This window comes from Rutilus rutilus (assembly GCF_951802725.1).
Source record: "Rutilus rutilus genome assembly, chromosome: 21".
Classification (NCBI taxonomy): domain Eukaryota; kingdom Metazoa; phylum Chordata; class Actinopteri; order Cypriniformes; family Leuciscidae; genus Rutilus; species Rutilus rutilus.
In genome coordinates this window covers 15,477,339-15,490,616 of record NC_140226.1, presented here as the reverse complement: position 1 = coordinate 15,490,616, position 13,278 = coordinate 15,477,339, and the positions used below count along the sequence as shown (strand labels likewise).

General features: G+C 35.4%; 1 protein-coding gene across 3 annotated transcripts in view; it reads left to right on the top strand.

Moving 5' to 3' along the window:
• adck1 (aarF domain containing kinase 1) overlaps positions 1–13,278 on the top strand; it is a 119,298-nt gene that overhangs the window by 90,808 nt on the left and 15,212 nt on the right. The window lies entirely within an intron of this gene.

Here is a 13,278-nt window from a genome sequence, read left to right as displayed (position 1 = left end):
CCTCTGTGGGGGACGTTTGGCCATCTGGAGGGTGTCAGGGACATTTATTTATACTTTTATTACATAACCTTTTACAGGACCTAAGAGTTTGGGCTGTACACGCATATTATAACAGAGCATCTGATTTTTATGAGTCTTCGCTAACACTATTTGTTACCAGGTTCCTGAAGAATTAAGCTATCTTCTTATTAGGGGCATAATATTTAAAGAATAATATTAACACCTTGCATTTTATAAAGCTTTAAGCATTATATAACACTTTTTAATATAAAAAAGTTATTTTTAATATATTTAATAGTTTGTTTTGTTTATACTAATACGTATACTTATACGTACTTTTTTCTATATATAACTGTATATATTCATTACTTTAATGAGCTCATTGTTTCTGCCTTAAATTAATACATGGTTTAAATTACTACATTATTAGCCAACTGTTATTTGTATATGTACATTGCATATGTACAACAGATCTCTCTAAATTGTAATGTAGACATGCTTTGAAACAATATGTATTGTGAAAAGCGCTATATAAATAAATGTGAATTTTATTTTATATATATATATATATATATATATATATACACACACATACTCAGTATAAATAGCCAGATTAGCACTGAGCCATTCAAATTCTATTTATTAACATGTATGTACATTTTAAATCATATATTAAAAAAAAAAAACATTATATATATAGCTTAAAGGTAACACTTTGCAATAAGGTTTCATTTATTAACATTAGTTAACGTATCAACTAACATGACCTAACAATGAGCAATACATTTGTTACTGTATTTGTTCATCTTTGTTAAAGTTGGTTAATAAAAATCAAGCTGTTCATTGTTTGCTCATGTTAGTTCACAGTGCATTAACTAATGTTAACAAATATAACTTTTGATTTGAATAATGTATTAGTAAATGTTGAAATTAACATTAACAAAGATTAATAAATGCTGTAGAAGTGCAGTTCATTATTCATTCATGTTAACTAATGTAGTTAACTAATGAAACCTTATTGTAAAGTGTTACCATACAAATACTGAATACTTTCTCCTGTTCTGACTTAATATGCGTATTTTCAACTTTAAGTAAGCCATTGAAATGAATTTCTATGAATATTTCTCAAACAGGATATGATAACAGCGTTTGACACCGTCAGATATACTTGACTATTAGCTGATTTGCTGCTTGCTTGTTTTCTGATCCTCATCATTTTCAGGAGCGTTCCACTTAGTCATGTCAGCATGTGGCATTTGAGTGCCCTTTCCTGCAGGTGGCTTTTCTTTGTGGATTAATTACCCCGAAGCCTTTGCGAGGATAATTATGGCCCGGTCCATGGCCACTCATGTTGGGTATGCTTTTTTAGCGGGGTGTAGTACCTCTTCCCTTCTCTCTCTACCCCTCTGAAAGTGTCTGATTCTCCAAGCCGTGCAAAAGTCTCAGCAGCCATTCCTCCCACCGACATCATCAAATTACCAGAATGTTTTGAAGTAGTCTGGTCTGCCATAATTACAGGCAGTTATAAAGGCGGATTTCACATGTACAGCTGTGGCATTTGCAGAAAGGGAGGCTGTCTCATCTGCATAAGAAAGGAGAGATAAGAACATATTGTATTGCGAGCAGAGAATAATGGGCGTTAAAAACTACAACAACAGAGCTTCATGCTTTATGGTCCAGAAGCGAAGATAAAGAATTCTTGAGTTTATATATATAAAGTGTAATTTATGCAAGGGTTTTGTTGAGGATTCAGGTGGTGAAATCACACTGCAGCAGAACCACAACAATTTTTCAAGTACACATTATCCCAATCAGAAGTTTGGGGTCAGCACGATTTTATGATTTTCACGAATTAATACTTTTATTCAGCAAGGATGCATTCAATTTAACTAAAGTAAAGCCAGATTTTTTTTTTTTTTTTTTTTTTGAGATGTAAAAGCCTTTCCCATTTCAGTAACACTTTACAATAAGATGTTATTTATTTGATGTTTATTAACATTAGTGCATCATGCATTAACTAACATCAACTAACAATGAGCAATATTATTACTGCATTTATTAACCTTTGTTAATGTTATTGAATAAAATAAAATTATTAGTTCACAGTGCATTAAACAAATGTTGCATTAAACGCAAATGCATACAACTTTTAATAATATTTTAGTAAATGTTGAGATTAAAATTGATTCACTGTACAAAAAATAATAAAAACATTTTTTACAAATAAAACTGGCTGTGGTTGCCAGTAAAAAAAAATACAGTAAAAATGTAAACATTTACAGAACAACCTGTAAATTCAACAATTTAAAACTGTAATAAAAATAAAATAAAAATAAATCCAATAGCCCATTTCTGCTGAATTAGCAAGGCCATGCTGCTAAAATGTGTTTTGTACTTATATTGACATTCACCATAATCACAAAAAAAATATTTAGCAGCACAACTGTTTTCAACATTTATAATAGTAAGATTTGTTTCTTGATCAGCATTTTAGAATGATTTCTGAAGGATCTTGTGACACTGAAGACTGGAGAAATGGCAGTGGAGTAATGAAAATACAGCTTTGCCATCACAGGTGTAAATTACATGTATTAAAATATATATATTTCAGTTTTTACTGTATTTTTGATGATAAATGCAGCCTTTGGTGAGCATAAGAGACTTCTTTCAAATATATATAAAAAATCTAACCTCAGTAGACCCCAAAGCTTTGAACGGTAGTGTGTATTTATTTGTTTGGCAGACCAAAGCGATTTTTATCATAATAATCAAACCACAACCATATTAGTGCCATGCTGAGTTGAGCTACCGGAATGCTGATTTAGTAGTTTAAGGATTTGCAACCTTTTTGACATCAAGTGTTATTTTTCCTTTTTCTTTTTAACTCCCCTTTTTAATTGTTAATTAATTCAGCAGTGCTAACGGCTGGACTCTATTTCCCAGCATGCACCACGGCATGAATAAATCATGCAAATTACTCCATCATTGTTGAGTGTTTTTGCTCTGCTGTTGTTCCATTTGAATTACGCGTCATGTGGTGACATTTTAGCATGCCCTTCTTCTCTTAATGATATGTTTTGGAGTGTTGCCATTGTTGTTTTGTGTGTGGAAGGTTAGGGACTGTAAAGACATGCTCAAGAACATATTTGCTTTTGTGGTTTATTGAATCTTGGATAGCGGTCCGCATGGCTCATCTCACAGGTCAGAGTGAGCAGATGCAAACACACACCTCACACCTGCCTCATCTAACCCTGCACTCGGTTACCATCCACTGACTGCATCTCGACTGCTTCCACACGGTTATTTACAAATATATGAGTTGGATGTATTTTGTAAATTGTGCACTTGTTAATGCTTCACAATGAGGTTCCATTAGTTCACGTTAGTTTAATGCATTAACTAACATTTAAAGGGTTAGTTAACCCAAAAATGAAAATTCTGTCATTAATTACTCGCCCTCATGTCGTTCTAAACCTGTACGATTTTTGTTCATCCTCGGAACATGATGATATTTTTAATGAAATCTGAGAGCTTTCTGTCCCTCCATTGACAGTCTACGCAACTACCACTTTCAAGAAAGGTAGTGAATAGATCATTAAATGAATCCAAAGAGTCACAAATTAATCCGTGTGACTCCAGTTGTTTAACCTCAATTCTATGAAGTGACACGAGTGCTTTGTTTGCGCAAAGAAACGTAATTTACCACTTTATTTAAAAAATATTAATCTCTAACGCACGTTAACGCAACAACGTCTGCTCTCGCGTCAACACAACGCCGATGCGTCGTGGCGCTCTCGTTGAAGATTCATTTGTTTTTGTGAGAAGAGTTCGAAGGCAACTCTAATAGAATTGAATGACTTCTTTACGTCTTAGCATAGAATTTAGCATAGAAGAGAATATTTGTTGTGAGTACTTGCACAGATTTTGATTGAAAGGAAGGTGACGTGTTATCATTTTTGGCTGGATGGACATTTCTGCACTCCACAAATGTCTAGAGAGGCCCAGCATGCAAGATGCAAAAATAAATGTTGTTGTAATATTAGACTCATTTCTTGCTCTAGATATGGCCACAGTTATCAATTTTCTCAAGAGGCTAGATGTCAGTGTTTTCAGAGGTTTTATTTGGTATTTGTTGATTTTGAGTTTTGAGTAGAACAGAACATTTTATTTTCTTAGGAGGATATTATATGGTTGTGTGTGTGCACTTTATTTTTTTTGGAAAATGGAACACATATAGTGAAACATTTTAAGGTGTGTTCACACTGACAGTGATTTGCAGAAACCAGAAGTTATTTTAAAAATGATTTGCTGAATGAATGCAGCTCGTAGGAACCACTTCTATAAAACTTTTATGTTGCTTTTGCATCTTTATTGAAGTTTGAAAGCTTTAGTAGGAATTTTTGCGTACTTATTCCATTTGTAGAGGTGTAGAGTTAACTTAATTAACATTGGGGGCCCTATTTTAATGATCTAAGCACATGATCTAAAGCGCAGGGCGCAAGTTTACTCGCGCGTGTCCGAATCCACTTTTGCTAGTTTAACGACGGGAAAAATGATCGGCGCGTCAGGCGCATGGTCTAAAAGGGTTGTCCCTATTCTCTTAATGAGTAATGGCTGTGTTTTGGGATTTACGTGCGTTAAACCAATCAGAGTCTCATCCCCCATTCCCTTTAAATGCCAGTTGCACTCGCGCCATGGCACATTCGCTATTTACATGACGGAATTTGATAGTGGAAAGATCGAACGCGTCTCCAGAGCGCAAACGGAACTGCTCGTGCGCGAGGTAAAAGTGCGCAAGCAGACCATCTACGGGACAAGCCAGATTCCACCATATCTTTACACGATAATATTTTACATTGTAATCCTTTTATTTTAAATATTTGGCATGTTTGTGTGCTGCTGTGCGTCCCTGTGTGTTTAATAAGCAGAGTGTTCGCGTGTTGTGGACCTGCCTATAGGCGCACATTACTAACGCGCTTTTTAAATAACAAAAAATAATAATAATAAATGCACCATTGACTTCAGACCAGGTTTCAGTTGGTCAATGGTGCAGTCTATTTCTGTTGCCTCAAAATAGCAACGTGCCAACAATGTGCCAGAACAATCCTTGTTTTCAGAACAGCACGTCCAAGGGCGCAAATGCATTTGCTATTTAAACAATGTGGCGCAGGACGTGAAAATGATAATTGCGTCGGACTGAAACTAGCAAAAAAACACTTGCATCGTGCTTGGCGCTGCATTGGGCCGGATGTAAAATAGGGCCCTGGAAGTCACTGAGAGATCCTCACAGATTTGTTTGTGTGAGAGCTGGTGTTTAGGTAACAGTGCTTTGCGCTCTCTCATTGTGTGATTGAGATCACAGGTGCCCTCCTGACCGTCTGAAGGACTCTCTGTATCTAATAAACACTCTGTGTCCAGAGCAGTGTGTTTCCTATTCACAGCCAGCTGGCTTTGTACCGGGCTATCAATATTAATGCAGTCGTCTCTACAGAAACCAGCGGAAGCATCAGAGAAGCTCCTCTCTGGCAATCTAACACTGAATAGAGATGCACTTGCATTAAATCAGTCAACTGAATAATATGAATGCACTATGAATTTAGTTTTTTTTATGAATCCAGCTTGTTGTTGATCAGTTAATTAAATTAATTGCTTTGATATCTCAAATCAGCATATTAGAATGATTTCTGAAGGTTCGTGTAAAGACTGGAGTAATGGTTGATGAAAATTCAGCTTTGCATCACAGGAATAAATTATATTTTAAATTATATTAAAATAGAAAACCATTATTTTACTTTGTAATAATATTTCACAATATTATGTTTTTTTTCTGTATTTTTGGTCAAATAAATGTAGGCTTGATAAGCATAAGAGCAATTATTTTTCAGTCCTAGTTCAGTTTAACATATTAGATTTGATGTGCCTCATCATGTTTTACTGAAATATATTTATTTTAATAATTATATTATCTTCCATAGTTATAATATAACTAGAATATCTTATTTATATAAATAATATAACAAAATACACAGTACAGTTTAAAAGTTTTAGATCAGTAAGAGTTGTTTTTGAGCAAATTTAATCAAATAAAATTTAATGTTTTTGACTCACCAAGGTTGTAATTATTTGAGCAAAAATACAGCAAAAAAACGTGATATTATGACATATTTTTACAATTTAAAAGAACTGTATTTTAAAATGCAATTTTTTCCTGTGTTGGCAGAGCTGAATTTTCATTATTACTCCAGTCTTCAGTGTCTGTCACATGATTTTAATAAAATATATTAAAACAAACTGAAATTAATTTATATTTCAGTAAATAACTTTTTGGCTTCTTTTCATTGTTTAGGACAGCTCATCCATTAAAAGATTACTACTTAGTTTTGTAAATAAATGCATATGTACGCACAATTTATATTTGTCTGCACTAATTTTAAGCATTTAAGCATATGTTTTAAGATGGAAAGGTTTTTAAGATCATGACAAACCTACATTTAGTCAAGTGTGTCCAGACTGTGGTCTATATAACCAACAAAATCAGAAAAAACACCACTTCTTTTTTTCAGCTCTGTTGTTTCCCTCTTGACAGCAACATTCATTCCGACAGTCCACATGAAAAGGAAATACACACACACACACAAACACACACATAAAGACAAACCTCAACCAGAGCTACAGGTTTCTGTATTTGAAGTGCAGTAAAGGCAAAACCACTCAAACATTTTGATAAACACACACCATTAGTGTTGCAAGTGAAGTGGAGTGCTGGTCAATATGGGCCTGCCCCCTCATTAGAGAGCACGCACTCCTCGTCTGCCAGACCTCCACGGATAAAAGCCTTGTCTCTCTCTTTCTCTCCATCAGCTTCTCATAGGTCTGCCTCGGCAATTACCTGCTACCCAGCATCACTATTAGCCTTCTGTACAACTAGAGACATGTTCTATTCCAGCATGTTGTACCTACAATATGCTGTGTTATCCATTCACTGTCTTTATTTTTTTTTTAAGAAGTCTCTTGTGCTGACCAAGGCTGCATTTAGTTGATCAAAAATACAGGAAAAATTATGATTACAAATTAAAATAACGGCTTTATTTGAATGTATTTAAAAATGTAATTTATTCCTGTGATTTTAAAGCTGAATTTCAGCATCATTAATCCAGTCTTCATGTCACATGATCCTTCAGAAATCATTCTAATATGATTTGGTGCTCAAGAAACTTTTGTTATCATTGTAAACAGTTGAAAGTTGTGCTGCTTAATATTTTTTTCCAGTATCCTTTGATAAATAAAAAGTTGGTGGACATGATCAAAGTATTTTTGCTTAAAGTCGTCCTGTAGTAAATAATTGTATCCCTTAAAACTCATCTTTGATCACCAAAATGACATTAAAAAAAAAAAAAAATCCTTCAAAAAAATGACTTCATGTCTAAAATAGCTTGACTGTAACTTCCTTGCCTCATTTAGTATACGCAGTTCTATGAATATGCAAATTAGCCCCGCCTCCATTCACTCACACATCTCAGAGATCCACTCGATCACACATTGACGTGATTGGTTACAAGGTAGTTTGTGACGTTAGAAACACTAGCGATTTTTAACCACGTCTTTGGTTCACTGCAGTTTTAAATAGAGAAAATACTCAGCAATGGTGTTGACTTATGAATATGTATATGGTTTGTAAAGCATATTAAAAACACCACATAGACATAAACAACATTAAAAGCTTGATTTTCAAGTAAATTTTTCAAGTATCTTTATCAGAGTATTTTTATTTTATAGAATACTTTTACTTCACTACATTCTAAAGCATAATATCGTACTTTTCACTCCTCTACATTTCATAAAAACATCACTGATCTCTCTCTCTTTCTCTTGTGCACGCTATATTAACAGCTACTAAAATTTAAACTGACATATGAAAAACTTTACAGATGTAGATGTTTACAAATAAATATTTGTTTATAAAATGGTTACAATCATAAATATAGCTGCAAGCAGCAATTATCGGGGCCAAGCGCAAAGACGACTATAAGACATGCCAACATGGCTGGAAGTGTCAGTGTCAGACCAACTGCAACAATGAGAAATTAAAGACATTTAAAGATGATTTTAGGCAAAATGGCTGAAACATCATATATACAGTAACTAAAAGTATGATTTAATGGATTATCAAGACACATACCGAGTTTTGTAACGGTACACCAATGCATTCGTAAAGTGTTGCATTTAATATCATGATATTTTATTGTAATTAATGGCATTGTCCTTGTTTTGTTCTATTATAGTGCAACCAAGTGGCGCAGTTCCACCGCTTTTTTTTAATGTGTTCTCAGAGTGTGTATGTATACCTGTGTATGTCAAATTTGGTGAAAATAGCATAAAAACTGCCCCATGGGTGATTTTGATTGGATTTTTTTTGCCACTTAATAGCACAATTTTGACATTTGGGCATTAGCATTTGCTAACAACCTATGTTTCCAAACTTCCTACGGTGGTTTCGTCTCGATCGGTCTAACGGTTTCGAAGATATTGGCAAATGTTTTTTAAGCGCTAGTTTACAACATTACGCTAACCATAAGGCAAAACCTGGAATGTTTGGTATCGTTAGACTCGGCAAGGATTCAGGAATGTAAGGAGATGACTCCCATGAAAATAAGTCAACCAAATCCAATGTTATAAGCATTTAGATAATTTTTTTCACCACTAGATGGCGCTGGTCCGAATCTTCTCAGACTCTTTCAGAGCATTGTGCCGATGACCCATACCAGAGCCCGTCTACGGAGAGCCTGCCCACTCCCTATTAAGTCCAATTGTACCGAATTTTGGTTGTAGTTCCACCAGAGTTCCACTGGGGGCGATCGCCATGAGTGCAAAATGAATGGGAGTCTATGGGGCTAGACGGCTAAATGTGTCTCTTTCACCCGATTGCCGTTGAGAAATCTCAGATTTGAGTGTAGATTTTGCAAGTTCAACATGGGTTATAGGTCGAAAGTTGAATGAACGAGTACTTATGTCCTTTCGATTTCCAGGTTGAGTTGTTGTTGCCCATAACACGCTAGCATTCTGCTAATGAACGCTGATTGGTCAGTGAAGGACTGATTATGACCAGAGATACCGCTTGATGGCATCGTGGCATCCGAAGCGGGACCAGAAACAAACAAAACAAAAACTCGTCTAGCACGTGTATTTACCTGTGTCAGCTGTGTTGTCGATGCCTCCAGAGAAAACAAAGTGCAGAGCGCGAAAGCACCAGAGTGACTGAAGGATTGCCGTAAAGCAGTATCTCTGGTCGTACGATGTATATGACGTCATTGACACTTTAAAACATTTTTTTAAGCAAATAAATAACTCTAAAAAATCTAACACCCAGCAATGTGTAATTTCTTTTCATCTCCTTTCGAATACAACATTCAAATTACTAGACAAAAAATTATATCCTGAGAAAAGTGGATTTTGGTTGGTATAGCACCATAGACCTCCATTCATTCTGCACTCGTCCTGTGAGCGCCCTCATATGGAATCAGAGTGGAACTGCAACCAGTTCAGAAGCCGGAAGTGTACTGAGAGTGAAACTTCTCGCCTTATTAGACATTCTCTGCCCATACCAAGTTTTGTAAAGATACATTAATGCGTTCATAAAATACAGCATTTTAGTACAAAATTCAAAATGGCCGACATGGGAAAATTAGATATCAGTCGACTCTGCCCTGAATCTAACGAGACCACTTTTATGATTTTTGGACAAACCGTTCAGAAGTTAAAAACAAAAATAGCCATTTTTCGTATCTCCGGACCAGTAGGTGGGGCTGTGCTGAAACGCAGCATGTGGCCTCAAGTCATGCTTGTGATGACATGTACCAAGTTTGGTCTGAATACGATAAAGCGTTGCGGAGATACAGCCTTGCATCTGTTTTTGCAAGCGCTACGTAAAATTAGTTTGCGCCCGGTATTCAAGAACGGTTTGACAAATCAATTTGAATTCCATAACTTTTTGTCGACATGGTCTGAAGATGATCTGGTGAATGCCACTGATTATAACTAATATAGAATAACAATACTTTACTTTTAATATTTGTTCTCCGTTTCAAAACATCCAGACTGGAATTAATTTAGCTAGACATTCCTAGAGCTTCCAAACAAATGGGGTTTTTTGGGGTGCGGACTGATGGGGTCCCGAGGTTACCCCGTGAGTCAGTCGTAGAGCTCCTCCTGTCCAATTTTAGGGAAAAATCGGGTCCACCGGAGACGTCCAATGGAATTCTTATGCGCGCCGAATAAACACCACAGACACAGTGTAAGAGTAAAACTATATACAAAATAAGATACACCGGTGTTTTGCCAGATGAGAAGTTTATTCTATGTATCATCCTTTTACTACTTTAATTCATTTTACTCTTACATTTATCATACATTTATCTCTTTTAATTCTTTTTATGACTGTTTTCATTTCCCTTGCTTTTATTTTGTGCTTATTTTCGATGCAAAGCACTTTGAATTGCCAGTGTGATATTTTAATTCCTTTCTATGTAAAGCATTTTGAATAACTGTTTTAATTTTCCTTGCTTTTATTTTGTGATTATTTTTATTCCTTTCTATGTAAAGCACTTTGAATTGCCCAAAGTGTATGAAATGTGCTATATAAACTTGCCTAGACTGTGTTTTTGACACCATGTGTTAGAACTATACATAAATTTACCTAAAAATACTGGGATCAGGTTCATTTATGACACCGACGTGCATTTTTAATATCATACTTTTCATTTTTTTTTACTTGTTGCAGTCTAATTACATGCCTGATTAGACAGAGCATAATCATCTTCGGGGCCGCAGCCAAATGAACTGGAGTTTCTCTCAGGGATGGCAGAACGACTTGGCTACAAAATATGCTCTAAATCCTAATCTTGCAATCCACTGAACGGAACTGTATTCCATTTTGTTTGTTTTGCCGTGAAACAGGAACAAACATCAAGAACATTAGTGCCGAAATTGAAATGAATGCAATTTACATTCATTGTGCTGGAGAAATGCTCGCTTTGTGGATGAATTGAGAGCTGCAATCACTGCTGGAGAAAGACGACGACAAGGAGGAGGGGCGAAGAGAAAGCAGAGATAGGGAGAACATGGGAGCTAGAGACATAGCCTGTCAATAGATCATAGATATGGACAGAAAAGTGCCAAATAACAATAACATCAAGGAAGAGTGACAGCTCAGAAAAACACCAGGGAGTGAAGGAGTTTAAGGGTGAGTTCAACCAAAAATGAAAATTCTGCCAATAATTACTCACCCTCATGTCGTTCCAAACCCGTAAGACCTTCGTTCATCTTCGGAACACAAATTAAGATCTTTTTTTTTAGAATAGATGAACTGCGAGAGGTTTCTGAACCAGCCATGGGCAGCAACGTCATTGCAACTTTCAAGGCCCATAAAGGTAGACTTTTTTTAATAGAAAGCATTTGTCTGTATGTAAACATGAAGTTTATCGCATGAATGCGGTCGGATGGTTTTACCTAGAAAGGTGAAACAAAGAAAATCTCCATTGAACTGATCTCCTCCGGCAGATGAAGAGAAGCCTTCTCTGCAAACACTTGGGCCTAGGTCTCCAGAGGTTTCTCCTCAGTCCTGTAATCAAAGGTTTCTTTTTTTTGTTAGCTTTTGGTCTGTTATCTGAAATTGGGTTTATGCTAAAATGGAAAAGTAACTACTGAGCTTTGAACCAAAGAATGCTAAGTGAAAACAAAGACCCAGAGGGCATCTAGGGCAGTGAATTTGAGTGCACTACCTGTTTACCATGTCTGCCTGGCATTACACTGCTTGCCTGTCTGCATCAGTCTAATGGTAGTTTATTATTACAAATTTTGATTTTAAATTTATTATTATTAATAATAATAATACTACATTTACATAATTATATAGTTTTTAATATTCAAGAAAGGAATTGTATTCTATATATCACTTTTTTGTAGCCATTTTGCAGAATGAGGGATGAGTTCTGTGTGATGGAAAATGTGTCTGATAAAAGCTGACACTCAGATGTTGGCGGAGAACATGGAATTGAACATAATAGCTTTGACCTTTAAACTTCTCAGAAACGATATGAGTGCTTAAATGAGAGTTCTTAAAGCACTGCATTGTTCATACAGTATGTGTCTTTTGTGACACTCTTCGTCTTAAAATGGATTGTTTTGTCTAACTGACTTTTTTCAGTTTTTGAAACCAGATAAAAGTGCCATTTTCTTAGAATGTGAAACAATGTGGTTTCCTTGAAGTCTGCAGGTTGTAGTGTGTGACTGAATCTCAGGACATCATAGAGCTTGAAATTTGGAAGGTCACGTGTTTAAACATGCATACACTATCAGTCAAGAGACTTCTTAATAAATAGTCATGTTCATTAGATTTTTTAAGAAATGCAAACATTTTTATTATGTTTGTTATTTATGTTACTATGTTTTATAGTTATTTGTCCAACTGTACAACACTTATTTCATTTGTACAAATGTAAAATTTTAAGTGTTTAGATGGGACAGTCAGAAACATATATTCAATTTATTCATTAATTCAATATTTTTTACCAAAGGTGAAGAAAAATTGGATGGATGGATGGATGGATGGATGGATGGATGGATGGATGGATGGATGGATGGATGGATGGATAGATAGATAGATAGATAGATAGATAGATAGATAGATAGATAGATAGATAGATAGATAGATAGATAGATAGATAGATAGATAGATAGTAAAATAAGAAAAATTTACAACTATAAATTACTGTGTGTGTGTATATGTACATATATGTATAGAAAAAAATATATGCGTTGTAATTTTTAGTAAATTATACAAATAAAAATATACTACATTTTAGTTATATATGTGTATGTATGTATACTAAATGACTCTGCCTTTTGGTATAGAATTTAATGTATTTTTATCTCTCTTTTTCTTTTTTAAATTGCTACTCAGTTAAACTCCCATTGGCAAGAGCATCCCCTTATTACCCCCTGCTAAATCTGCTCGGTTAGCGTAGAGCCCTGAAAGGCCTATATGTGAATAATGAATTGGGAGGCAGGAAGAATATCCTCCCTTCTGTGTAATTGCTTTTGTGTTTATCCCAGGGGAGAGCTTTTTTTGGGTTGTTCATAGCGCTGTCCTCGCTGATCAGCCCCATGTCTCATAATGTCTGCCCCGGAGCTGCATATAGTTGGGGGAGAGACTGTTCGACCTATTTGCCATACAAACCGCTAGCATGTCCATCCCCCATGTGGTCAGCTGTTTTTCCCTGT